Source organism: Cervus elaphus, chromosome 5 (assembly GCF_910594005.1).
Source record: "Cervus elaphus chromosome 5, mCerEla1.1, whole genome shotgun sequence".
Taxonomy (NCBI): Eukaryota; Metazoa; Chordata; class Mammalia; order Artiodactyla; family Cervidae; genus Cervus; species Cervus elaphus.
In genome coordinates, this window is record NC_057819.1 from 101,649,247 (window position 1) to 101,662,053 (window position 12,807).

Here is a 12,807-nt window from a genome sequence, read left to right on the forward strand (position 1 = left end):
TGAATTAAGGCTCAGCCTGGCTTCAATGCTCCAGCCAGCATGGAGATCCATCTTGCTCTGTCTGGAGGGCCAGCGTTCTCACTTCTTGCTGTCCCCCCCAACCTCCATACCATCAGCCCCACCTTCCCTCCCCCTGGGCTGGTCCTCTCATCACTGCCATGGATGCCTTATTCAGGGGTTGATGATGAGTGGTCTTCATGGCTTATTCACCCGAGGTTCCTGACAACATGAACAGAGTCCTACTCAAATCTGTCCCCAGACAAAGAAAATGCACCAACAAGTACTGCTGAATCAATGGAGCTCCTTCAGTCTCCGAGTAAGACTGTCAGCCCACTAACAAAGTGGGTTTCTTAATTTTCCAGGGTCACCAAGGCATGAAGGGGAGGGGAAGGGGAAGAGAGAAAGGAGGAAGGCAGAGGCAGATGCACAGCCCATGTGTTTACCTATTTTCTGCTGGGAGGGCCCTTACATACCACAAGCTGCAGGGGCCCCCAAATCATAAACGAACAAAATGCCTCGGGGGCAAAGAAGTCATCAATGACTCAGTCAGGGTCTCTGAAACAAGCATCTCACAGGCCTAGTGCCCTTCAAGTAAAGGCACTCGGGAAAAAATGTACTCTCTTGGCTCACTTAGGCTGTCCACTGAAGTCATTAAAGCCTTTAACCAGAGAGAAAGTGGACAGAAGCCAAGTGATCAGCTATGATGACAGCAGCCTGAGTTACCAAGGAGAGAGCTGAAATATACATCTGTGATGGGCTCTTACCTCTGAGTGTCAAAAGAACTGGTATATTATTAACATTTCCACCTAAGGACTCCCAGCCTGTGAATGCCTGGTCATCTATGATAAGTTTCAGCCAATCTGGGCCCGTGCCATGTCCTTCATTCCCGGGCCTTGTTTGTTGGGGTCACACACTGCTATTTCCCTGGGAAGACAGCCTGGTGACTATGCATCTCCCCAGGATGGTCAAAGGCATCAGGGCTCCTCACTACGATTGCCCCCAATGGGATGCAGAGACGGAAGTGCTGGACAAAAGGAAACTGATCTGTGGGAGATTCTGTAGCCAGAGGATCCCCTCCTGCCCTCAAGACATGCACAGAACTCTGCCTGGAGTGGCGTCGGGTGAAACCTTCGAATCTTTCTCTTCGGTCAGGGATCCCTGCCTTTCCTCCCTTCTGGGTCTTAAAAGGATGGAAAGTGACAACACAGGGTGCTGGAAGCCTGTCTGTGTTGAGCCTCAGAGCAGTGGTCCTCAGCCTTCAGCTTCTTCAGTAGGGCCATCAGAACACAGACTGCTGGGCTCCACCCTCAGCGTTTCTGAATCAGCAGGTCTGGGCAGCACCATTAATGACCTGCATTTCTGAACAAAATCCTAAGGGGTACGACTACTAGTTCAGGCATCACACTTTGAGAACCACTGATTCCAAGGCAAAAAAAAAAAAAAAGCACCTGTTCTAAGTCTATTCCTTAAAAATTCATCTTTAGGAGACTGATAAATTCACTTTCAAAATAAGATTCTTTAGTTCCTTCTTGGAAACCACTGGCACTCTCACTTTTCCTTCTTTTCATACACATGGGTGCAGGGTCTATTTCATATTTCCTAACCCTAAGAAAAACATCAGACAAATACTGGCAACTGTTTCATTATAGCTTTCAGCGCTGGCGATCAATAGGGCAGGGTGGGGACTAGGTCAAACTGACACACCCTCCATCAGCAGCAGCATATTGATGCCATGCAGGACAGCGGGCTCAGTGTCATCAAAACTAGTCAGTTTTTTTGCAAGAGAGGCTGGAGATTTGAATTCTTCCTAGTAGATTTTTGGAGGTTGGTAACCAACTCAAAAACTTTTAAATGAAACCATGGGCAGAAACAAAAAACCACCACCAAAAGCCCCTGGAGTTCTGCACTTGAGTTTTCCCACTGGCCACCAGGGTATAGCTCCTGGTTGTAATTGTTGTGGACCTGCCTAAACAGTCATTTGAAGAGAAGGTGCCCTTGTGTTAAAGAACTGAATACCACCATCCTAGACTAAAGGTATAAGTAGCACTTTTACCCTGTATTAGGACTTCCCAGGTGGCTCAGTGGTAAAGATTTCACCTGCCAACACAGGAGACATGAGTTCCATCCCGGCGTTTGGAAGATCCCCTGGAGGAGGAAATGGCAACCCTCTCCAGTATTCTTGCCTGGGAAGAAAATCCCATGGACAGAGGAGCCTGGCTGGCTACAGTCCATGGGGCAGCAAGGGAGTCAGACACAACTGAGTGACTGAACAGCAAAACCCTGTATTAATCACCCTCTTGCTAAGACCTCTTACTACTAACACACCTGGTGGGTGAATTTCATACCAACTTCCGGGGTATCAGGACACAGCTTCCAAGGGCTGAAAACGTGTGACCAACTCCGTCCCACCCAGAGCTGAGCACCCCAGCCTGGCTCCAACCTTCTTTGGAAGACAGGCATGGGATGAGGTTTGGGAACCAGAAGGGTGGACCCTGGAAACTCCACACTACTCTATGGAAAAATGGTGCCTCAACAGCTGATGAGAAGGTTTGGAGGGGAGGCAGTGAGTAAGGAAGCTGATATACAGGTTAAGGAGAGAGGCATGCACCACCAGCTGGGCAGGGAGGCAGAAAAGGCGTTCAGAGGCAAAGCCAAGCATGGAGCAGGAGGAGGAGAAAGTGAAGACAGGTACCACAGCCTTGGGGAGGACAGACGCGCATCCATCGGGTATAAAGGTGGATGACACAGCTGTGAGAGTGAGCACAGAGCCACCTCCTCCATGGGATCACACGCTGAGCAGCTGGGAGCCAGCACTCTTTAAGCATGGTGCCTGGGGGTGAGGACGGCTGAGTCCATTCCTCGTGTAAGCAGTGCAGAGCTCTGCAAGGCTCCGGGGCAGGGGAATGCGTGTTTTGGGACTGCTGGGGAGGGTGCAGGGGGAGCGGGCAAGGATCACAGGTATCCTTCTCAATCTGCCCAAAGGGAACTCTGCCCTCAGGTCCTGGGAGAAGGGGATGCCACCTCTGGTTCCCTGACTTCACGCCTCCCAGTTGGTCTGCTTGTCCCTGTCTGAACTGCCCACTGCATCACCTCAGCTTCTTAAGATGATGCTTGCGTGGGGTTCTCCCCACTGAGAACCCATCCTTCCTCCTTCTAGCTCTTCCTTGAAAAGGACATCCCCTCCCAGCCACCCACAGGAGACTTCAGGCTCACTGGGTCACCACTCCAGGCCAGCAGTTGTCATCTTTTTGTTTTGAAAGTTTGACCCACAGTAATAAGCGCATTTTATTTCACAACCCAATATATATGCAAAGCAAAAGTTTCACGAAGCAATACTTGCTTTTACCACACACAACACGCTCTGCTGTTTCCCCCTTTTCCATGCTGGTTAATACAGGTTATAGACACAGGGTGGCTAGTGATGCCTGCTTTAGGAAACACTGCTTTATCTGCTCTCGACAGCTCCTCTTTTTAAATTCCCCCCTTGACACCCACCCCCAACTCTCCATCATAAATTCCTGCAAGGAATTCCCTCACTTTGTACTTTCCTGGGCCTCCCAGAGAGACGTGCAAGCTCTTCATTTCCAAACTCTCGGCCCTAGACTGTACACCACTTGTGGGCACCCAGGATTACGACTGTACACGTTTCCTCTTTTCAAGAACAGAGTTGGTGCTTTGCTATACAGTAGAAAATAACAGCATTGTAAAGCAACTATACTCCAATAAAATCTTTTAAAAAATAATAAAAAGAACAGGGTTGGGAATTCCCTAGCTGTCCAGTGGTTATGACTGTGTTCTCACTGCTATAAGCCCGGGTTTGATCCCTGACTGGGGAACTAAGATCCCACAAACCACAAGGTATGGCCAAGGAAAAATAAAGAAAGAAAAAAAGAACAGGGTCCGAGTCTTTGGATCCAGCGCACTTAAAATATTGGTTGAATGTTTGATATCAGGGAAGAGGGTGCCCGGATGACACTTTCTAAATGATGATAAAATTGTAGTGCATTTCAGGGCATACCCGAAACCCAATCTCCAGCAAAGCTCCCTGCTGCTGGCGGCAGCCTCTCCCTATCACGGGGGAACGGAGCCGTGTGGATGCTCGTGGTTTCCAACTCCCTCTGTCCTCAGAGGCACTGTACCCCCATCTGGGCCCCAGTGCTGTCGTTGACAGGTTCACACCAGCTGGGAAACTGACCCTCCACAACAGTGCTGGGGAAGAGATGCCCGTACTCCCTGGGGAAATCCAGCCTCAGAAGAGTGGACACAGTTGTCACACGGGAAGTGGCTGAATCCATTGAATCCCAGTTTTCCGGACTCCAACTTCCATGCTCTTTCCTGAAGCCTTAATGGCTTCTGATCCTGTTATGTAATCCTGGGTTCCTTACATGCCCCCCCAACTTGTGACTTAAAAAGGAGCACCAGCAAGTAATGGGCCCCCTCTTTGCAGCCTGGTGTGTATACACTCAGCCATCCTGACCCCATGACAGAGTGCCCACAGGAGGCACAGGTACCCAAGTCAGAAGATCCTGGGGGACCTGGTTCCCGTCCCAGTCTCTCTGGCTGGCTGTGTGACACGGGCAGAGCATATACCTCTCTGAGCTTCGCCCTCATCTAGAGGCGAGGGAGTTGAACCAGCTGACTCCCAAGGTCCCTTCCAGGCTTCTCCTGACTATTCTACCTGCCCACGTGGAGCCACCCAGCCCCAACAGGGAAAGAAGAAAAGGCTAAACAGAGGAGGCGAAGTTCCAGACGAGGGAACCAAGTTAAAGTTAAAACAAGGAAAACTGATGTGGCACTCACTGCAGACACCACCCTGCCCAGGGGCTGGCTCCTCTTTCAGGAGCCTCAGGTGCCCCGGTGGCCCAGACTCAGTGAAGGAAAGAGGAAGAGGGAATTTGTGGGAAACTGAAGACTCACACACCCTCACCCAGCAGGAGGCCGTCCAAGGACTTGCAGGTGTGGCAGGTGTGGGGGCTGCCTCCCGGGCTCTGCTCTCACCCTGCTCCAATGAGCTTCGAGCGCCTGCCCCGCAGACCAGTGGCACCACCCTGGGTGCCCACTCACCTCAGCCCCGCAGACCCTCCTCCTGCAAAGCTGACCCACTGGTCATTTTCTGCCACCGTCTCCACATCCGCTGCTTCCCTGTGGCATCAGCTAATTCACTGTGCAAAGCAGCATTTATATATAGAAAGTTGCAGCCACGCAGGTTAGCATTAAAATAGAGACTTGACGTTGCCGTGGCAACCAAACAAATGATATTCAAAACGAAAGTAAGTATTCTGCAATCGGGTAAGCATGTCCACAGCCTTCCAGGACAGCTGCGCCGTTTCCCCCGCGAGGGTGGGTGGGACAGCTCAGCAGAAGGGCCTGGTCCTCCAACAACCTCCTCCCTGTGAAGTCACCCCTCTGCTTTCAGCTGTGGCTGTGGCCCTCTGCACAAGCTCCTTCTTGAAGCCAACTCCTTACCCAGAACAGACCTGAGGCCAAGACACCGAAGGGGTATGGTGACCCTGACCAGGTGTGCCATCTGCAGCTCTACTCCTTAAGGACCAAGGGGAAGCAGCCTGTGTTACTCCCAAGGAAGCTTCTGGAAACAAAGGTGGCCTCTGTCACCTGTCGGCCACATGCAATCAAGAGGCACCAGTTAGCTGAGTGACATTTGGCAGGCAGCTTCCCCTCTCTGAGCCTCAGTGTAAAAATAAGGGGGCACACTACTATATGTAAAATTGATAACTAATAAGGACCTATTGTATAACACTGGGAATTCTACTCAATATTCTGTAATGGTCTATATGGATAAAATAGAGTGGACGGAAGTATATGTATAACTGGTTCCCTTTACTGTACACCAGAATCTAACACACCACTATGAGTCAATTATGTGTGTCCTCAGTAGAGTTTGACTCTGTGACTCCATGGAATGTAGCCCACCAGGCTCCTCTGTCCATGGGATTTTTCAGGCAAGAATACTGGTGGGTTGTCAATTCCTCCTCCAGGGATCTTCCTGACCCAGGGATCAAACTCGTGTCTCCTGTGTCTCCTGAATTGGTAGGTGGATTCTTTACCACTGAGCTACCATAAAAATCAAAAAGAAAAAATAAGGGGGGGATAAGGAACTGGAGAAGCAGCTTAGTCCCTCCTACCTCTGCAATTCTAGGATGTGCGTCTTGTCTCCTTTCTCACTTCCTATTTTTACTTTCCTTGTTTCCTTTGTCCCTGGACACATGCCTTAACCCTGCCACATAAGCCCTGATAGGAGCAGGAGCTCCTGGTTCCGGGTATGGCGTGTGGAATAACCCTCCACCAGTGCTGTCCAGCACAGCCACCACCCAGAATACTCACAGCCATGAAGTCAAAGGTATGGATTCTGTTATTCAAGGAGCCACCAAGAGCCGAGGGGCCTTAGACAACTCTCTGAGCCTTTCCTGAAACTCGATTACGTATTTCAAAATCATACATGATCTGCAATGACTAAAATTTAAAAGATGGACAATATCAAGTGCTGGCATGGATGTACAGCAGATGGAAATCTCATCCATTGCTGGTGGGAATGCAAAATGGTACAGCCACTCTGGAGAGCAGTTCAGCAATTTCCTATAAAATTAAACATACTTACCAGATGACCTGGCAATTTCACTCCTAGGCATGTACCCCAAAGAAATTGAAATATAGGTCCACACCAAGTCTTGTGTGTGTGTCCACACACAAATGTTCATAGCAGCTTTATTCATAAGAACCCCAAACTGGCAACAACCCAAAAGATCTCAACAGGTACTGAAGAACAAACTATGGAACATCCATGCAATGGAATATTACTCACCAACACAAAGGAACAAACTATTGACATATGCCACAACCTGGATCCATCTCATAAGATAGTAAGAAGCCAGTCTCAAAAGGTTACCTGTTGTATGATTTCATTTGTATGATATTCTCAAAAAGATAAAACTACTGTACAAGGGTGAATGACCCATGAAGGGTTAGGTCAGAGGGGGTATGAATGCAAAGGGAGGGTAGCAGGGAAGATCTTAGAGTGATGAAGCTCTTCTATAAACTGGCTCAGGTGGTGGTTACATAAGTCTATAATATGTGTTAAAATTCACAGAACTGTATACCTAAAAAGGTCAATCTTATTGTCTAGAAAAAACTAAAATACATGCTACTTTCACCTTGGGGAAAAAAACAACAACAACAACACAGACAATGATGCTGTCTCCTTATAGAAGAGATCATCTGTGGGCTCCTCCCAAGCAACAAAGACATAGTGTACAGCATAGGGACATATGGCCATTATTTTGTATTAACTTCAAATGGAATATTTATATCTATAAAAATATTGAATCAGTATGTTGTATACCTGAAAATTATCCTTTATAAATAAACTATAATTTTAAAAAGGGAGGGGCCCTCACCAATAAACTATAAAGTCCTGAGAACTATTAGTTACTGATACCGCTTTTAATGACAAAGAGCCTCTTGTTCTAGATGAATGGTTCTCCACCTTGGACCAGGAGCAGCAGCATCACCTGGGAATCTGATTAGAAGGAGAAACTTGGGGCATCAACCCAGCCCTCCTGAATCAGAAATTCTGGGGGTGGGGTCCCATAGTCCATTTCTGACAAGGCTTTGGGGTGAATGATTCCAAAGCATGCTGAAATTTGGGGACCACTGGCCTCCACACATCCATTAGATCCATCTAAGGCCAGTCCATCACAGATCCGTCCGGCCCTTTAATGTCTAAAGTACAGATGCAGATAACGTCTTTTTTCATCTCCTCCTTGCTCGCAGACTCTTCCTCTTTTCCCCTCTCTCCCCTTCTCTGCCTTTATTCTGCCCCCCAGGCCAGCTGCTGCCTTGTAGGGAGAAGCAGGGGCTATAGCTCTAACTGACATTGAATCACGTGTCCTGTTGGGATGCCTGGAAGGAAGAGTCACTGTGACCTCAGTCTTGGGAGGAGCTGGGAGGACCAGGGAGGGGTCCTGGGCTGCACACATTATTGCAGGCTCTGCAAACACTGACCTTCTGACCTGGCCGCCCCCCTCCTACTCTCAACTCCTGGAGCACCGCCCCAATCAAACCCTGGAAAGGCACCACATCCCGCTTACCCCAAAAGGATAACTTCAAAGCTGCTTCACATGGACCCTAGCCCCGAAGCCACACAGAGATGACGGATCATAAAGGCAAAATCAGAACCATATGGACTTCGTAGTCGGCAAAATAAACAGAATTACAGCATTAGGGTTGGGGAGAAGGAAACCGGGGTCTGAGTGTCTGGCTCAGAGCCCGGGTTTGGTGGCCCCCAGCACGGGCTGGGCTCCCTGGCCTCTCCTCCCCGCCCACAATGCCCACAAACAGTGCTAGGGGCACCCGGCGTGCTGGTCCTCCTCACCGAGGACTCCATGAGTAAGGCTGCTTCAGCTGACATTTACTGAGTTTTTATATTCTCTTTTATGGTGCACTTGAAGATAGTGTAACTTCTTTTCCAGTTTTGTACCAATATGCAAAGCACACTCTGCCACTGGTGACAGCACCAGGAGCCTCGGGGAGGGGTTGGGGGGGCAGCTGTGGCCCCCCACTGTGCTTAGTCATTCAGTTGTGTCCGACTTTTTGTGACCCCACGCACTGTAGCCCCCCCAGGCTCCTCTGTCCGTGGGGATTCTCCAGGCAAGAATTCTGGAGTGGGTTGCCATGCCCTCCTGCAGGGGATCTTCCCAACCCAGGGATCGAACCCAGGTCTCCCACATTGCAGATGGGTTCTTTACCAGCTGAGCTACCTGGGAAGCCTCACCCCAGGTGCCCTCTTTTACACCACTGGTCCCTTCCTCCCAGACAGAACCGTACTGGGTATACAGCCAATCATGCTGGGTGCACCCACTCCCAGCCTCATTCTCTCACAGAGCAGAGAAGCTCTTCCCCAGTTTCTAGGGAAACAGCATGGTGGTTTGCGTAGCCAGTGTTTCTGAACTGGGGCAATTTTGGGAACATCTGGCAATGTTTGGGGACATTTACTGGCTGTCATGATGGCGGTAGGAGCAATCGGCAGGAGTGTGGTTTCCCTATTGCTATCCTGACAAATGCCCACAAATTCCGTAGCTTAAGGCGACACAAATTTCTTAGAGTTCTGAATTTCAGAAATGGGTCTCACTGGGCTAGAGCCAGAGTGTCAGCAGGACCATGTTCCTTATGGAGGTTTTAGGGAAGAATCTCTCTCCTTGTCTCAATTTTCAGCTTCTAGAAGCCACTTGTATTTCGTGGCTCCTGGCCTCTTCCTCCATTTTCAAAGCTAGTAATGGTGAATCGAGTCTTCTTCATGCTGCTTTTACCTCTCTGAAAAATGAAAGTGTTAGTTGCTCAGTCATGTCCAACTCTTTGCGACCCTATGGACTATAGAACGCCAGGCTCCTCTCTCCACGGAATTCTTCAGATGAGAGTACCAGAGTGGGTAGCCATGCCATTCTCCAGGGGACCTTCCCAACCCAAGGATTGAACTCACATCCGTATGTCTCCCACATTGCTAGAAAATTCTTTACCATCTGAGCCACCAGGGAAGCCCCTGATCTCTTTGGTTTCTTTTTTTTTTGATGGGGGGGCAGGTAGTGAGTTTATGGGATCTCAGTTCCCTGAACAAGGATCCAACCCTCACCCCCTGCATTGGAAGTACAGAGTTTTAACCACTGGACCGCCAGGGGAGTTCCCTGGTTTTTCTCTCTTTTGTCCTCTTCCACTGATAAGGACCCTAGTGATTATATTGGGGCCTACCTAGATAATCCAAACTACTCACCTCCAGGTCAACTGCTGTGCAATCTTTTTTTTTCCTTGCTTTAATTTTTTTAAATTATGAAAATATGATAACACATGTACAGGAGACTTGGAAAAATACAGAACAAGGTTATATATAGTTCCACTATATATAATAGTTATTTTAAGTAGATAAATTAAGATTTTTAAGTTGGCATTTCAACATCAAACTCTCAAAAATTAATAGAATGGACAGAGAAGTACAGTAGACCTGAAAAGTACTGAGAACCAATTCAACATAATCAAGATTTAAACAATTTAAACATGGTAGTGGGATACAAATTCTATCCTACAAGTTCCCACAGACTATAAACTAGGAGACACTGGAACATATCCAGGGACATAAGACAAGGTGTGATTTGCGATCTTAGTTCCATCTGCAACTTCAATTCCCTGGACCATGTGACCTAATGCATTCACAGGTTCCAGCAATGGGGGCTGTGGACATCTGGTGGGTGGCGTGATTGTGTCAACCACTGGCATCCAGTGAGTAGAGGCCAGCGATGCTACTAAACATCCTACAATGCACAGGACCCCGCAGCCCACATCCCTAAGTCCCCAAATGCCAGTAGTGGCAAGGCTGAGAAACTCTGGTACAGCCTAACATTGACCAGGTTTCCAGTGACCCTGACTCAAGTCCATTTCCATGGAGAGACCAGCCATCGGACCTTAGGAGGTCACAGGGAAGCTGTGACTCACAGTGAAGGGACAACACTTACGAGTATATCAAGTATTTTAAAGTAGATTCTGTGTTCCAAAATCATCCTCAAATGATTCTTTTTTGCAATACATACAGGCTTTAAAAACAAAATGCATCCTGCCCACTGAAGGCCCAAGAACACAGTGGACATAGATCATTTAAATCTCTACATAAACAACTTCAAATAACATGACTAATTCTGTTTTGCTGTCTGGTGTGCTGGTTGGTCTCAGAAATCCCTGAATTAACAATCCAGAAGTGCTCACACCCCCATGTCCTCTCTCCTCTCTCCCAGGAGGGCTGAGCCACCAGCAGCTGATGAGAATACTTAATGACCCAGAGGTCTCAGTCCCCACACCAAAAGCCCTCCAGCCCCTGGGCTCCTGTGGGTAGCCAGGGGGAACCTGGCATGGGTGAAGCCGCAATTGCTGGGGCAGCCTGGGGAGGGGAGGGCTGTGCAGGAGGCCCCGTCCAGCCCTGCAGACGGAAAGGGTCAGAAAGGATGCTCCCCCGCACAGGCAACTTCCGTCCTACCCCCTGGGCCATTCACTGGCTGGGTCTCCCAGAGTGGGTCAAGAAGCAGCAGCAAACACCAAGTAGGTGATGGTTTCCTGGCAATTCCCTGGCAGGGACAGGCAGGACCTGTGAACCCCACTTTTTTGTCATTCAGACAAAGGAGAACCTACTCCCTCCCACCTCCATCAAAATGATGAGCAGAGGCACGGTGGCACCTGGCGTGAGTACGTGTGTCCACACATGTGTCCCCATGTCCTGCAGCCCAGACAACCCCTTGCTCTCTGCTCCATACCTAGTGCTTATTTAACTTCTCTGTGGCAATTATCCAGCATTTTCTACCAAAGCCACCATCTCTGCCCCAAAGCACGCCAAACACCAGCTCTAGTGAAGCCAGCCCCGTGAGCGAGATGCCCTGGCGCTCAGGACCCCTTGTGCCAAGGTATTGGCCACACAGCACAATATGCATGTCCACCTGTCTGTCCTGCAAACACTTGTCATGCTTCTGCTATGCTCGAGACACCATCTAGACCTGGAAACCATAGCAGCCAAGACAGAAGGACCTTGTCCACGAGGAGCTTAACTCTATCGAAGGGAGAACAATCAGGCTCGGCTCTAAACATGGATGAATATTCTCTCATTTAACAGGCAAACCACCACTGGAGGCAGGTGAAAAACCATCTTCATTTTCAGATGATTACAACCACAACCATAAACACGTAACATGACACAGTGTGGCTCAATGTCCCCATCAGTTTATGTACGTTCACTCCTTTGATCTCTACCACAAGCCTGGAGGTAGGTTCTAGAAGCACAGATGGTCCCTGGCTTATGGTGACTTTTGTTGACTTCGACTTATGATTTCTTGACTCTGCGATGGTCCAAGAGCTCTATGCATTCAGTAGGAACTTGATGAACTTGCACAGCTGGCTCCGGACCTCTTAGTAAGTCACCTCTCCTCTCACCTGTCGGTGTGGCATCTTCCTGACCGCCACCCAGCACAGCTCAACCACTGAGCGTTCCCCCTGCCAAATGCCTCCTTCTGGACCCGGGCCCCAGGGCTCCCACCTCCGAGGGGCAGAGAAGGGGCAGGGGGATGCTGTCTTCATGCAGCTGCAGGAACCCCGCCGTGGTTCAGTCCCCACAGTGAGTCACCTCCCTCCATGGACCGTTTCCAAAGAGAGAGCCCCATTGTGGTGGGAGCACCCACCCCCACTTCCCTTTTCCAAGCGCGGCTTTCACCAGATCGAACATTAGTCATGTAAATGCCAACAGAAGTTCAAAGACGCTTTGATAATGGGATTTTCTAATGCAAGCAGCTGCCGCTGCTGGACACAAACCTCTTGGCTCCCTCATCCAATCCCCCCCTTTTGGGACCTCTGGGGTCAGCATCTCCATCTCCTGTGACATGTGGGGATGTGGCTGTCTGTTTTCACACTTGGATTTTTGTGGCAGAGGGAAAGCCTCAAAGGCATGACCTGGTATCTCCAAGCACAGTGATCTGGGGGCCTGGAAACCACCCTGGGCTCCAACAGCATCCTACATCTCCAGGAAACAGCAAGCCAGAAGCAACTTGTGACAGTTATCTGCTCAGTGCGCCTTCCCCCAACACACCCCTACTTCTGCTCAGAGTGCCCTGATTTTCTTTAGGGGGTGCATCTTTCCCACACCCCGTCATCATGGTTTGTGGAGACAGGTGGCCCTCACCTCTCTAAGGAGCATAGTCTATTCCAGTCTATCCCTGGCCTATTCCCCAGGCCACAGTGTCTAGCTTTGGAGTGGGCAAGTGACCCAGG

General features: G+C 49.4%; 1 protein-coding gene across 5 annotated transcripts in view; it reads right to left on the reverse strand.

Moving 5' to 3' along the window:
• GAS7 (growth arrest specific 7) overlaps positions 1-12,807 on the reverse strand; it is a 200,910-nt gene that overhangs the window by 107,321 nt on the left and 80,782 nt on the right. Inside the window, exon 1 of one of the 5 annotated variants that reach the window (XM_043903844.1) lies at positions 5,065-5,191. The exons of the other annotated variants lie outside the window; for them this stretch is intronic. The gene's annotated coding sequence lies outside the window, so the exon portion shown is untranslated. Of the gene's footprint in view, positions 1-5,064; positions 5,192-12,807 lie in introns of those variants that run through there. 5 annotated transcript variants of the gene reach the window in all.